This window comes from Mus pahari, chromosome 2 (assembly GCF_900095145.1).
Source record: "Mus pahari chromosome 2, PAHARI_EIJ_v1.1, whole genome shotgun sequence".
NCBI lineage: Eukaryota > Metazoa > Chordata > Mammalia > Rodentia > Muridae > Mus > Mus pahari.
This window is the reverse complement of record NC_034591.1, coordinates 133,405,862-133,406,924: the sequence shown is the minus strand read 5'-3', so window position 1 is coordinate 133,406,924 and position 1,063 is coordinate 133,405,862.

Below are 1,063 nucleotides of genomic sequence, written 5' to 3'. Positions count from 1 at the left end.
TTATGAGCCACCATGTGGTTGCTGGGATTTGAACTCTGGACCTTTGGAAGAGCAGTCGGGTGCTCTTACCCACTGAGCCATCTCACCAGCCTGCTGGGAGTACTCTTTATCATTAATCAAATCCATTGAGTGATTGTCCAAAGACCTTTGACATAATTTCCCCCTGTAGATGATAATTTGCTACCATGAGTTTTTTTTTTAGATTAAGGAGACCACAGTTTATAAGATCTTCTACAAAGAACAGAGCGGTACCCGAGCTGGATGATGGTATGTCAGCTGAAAACAGGCTAAAGGCATCTGAGAAGAGGGAACCTCAATCAAGAAATGCCTCCAGAAGACTGGGTTGTAGACAAGCCTGTAGAGCATTGCAATTAGTGATTGGTGGGGAGGGCATCCCTGGGCTGGTGGACCTGGGGTCTATAAGACAGCAGAATGAACAAACCATGAAGAATATGCCAGTAAGCAGCACCCCTCCATTGCTTCTGCATCAGCTCCTGCCTCCAGGTTCTTATCCTGCTTGAGTCCAGACTTCCTTTGGTAATAAACCCTCTCCTCCCCAACTTGCTTTTGGTCATGGTGTTTCATGGTAGCCATAGTAACCCTAAGACAGTACCTTAATGTGAAAACTTTTCTACCTCATCAGTTAGTTACAAAATGCTCAGCAGGAAGAATTATAGTGGCGTCAGATAAAAAACCAAAAATCTCTCTACAAAACCAACCTCTCCTCTCTACATTTTCTCCAAATCTCATTCCCTGGAGGTTAAAATAGAATTCAGAGTGAGTTAGGTTTCCAAATTGTCAGTGTGTAGGAGGAGCACAGTATTGCTGGAAGGGGAACTTTTTTTTTAAAGAGGAACTTTTTTTTTGTTTTTCAAGACAGGGTTTCTCTGTATAGCCCTGGCTGTCCTGGAACTCACTCTGTAGACCAGGCTGGCCTCGAACTCAGAAATCCGCATGCCTCTGCCTCTCGAGTACTGGGATTAAAGGCGTGCACCAACACGCCCAGCTAATTCTTTTCATTGAAATTAAAAATTAAGTAATTTTGTCAGATGGTAGTGGTACA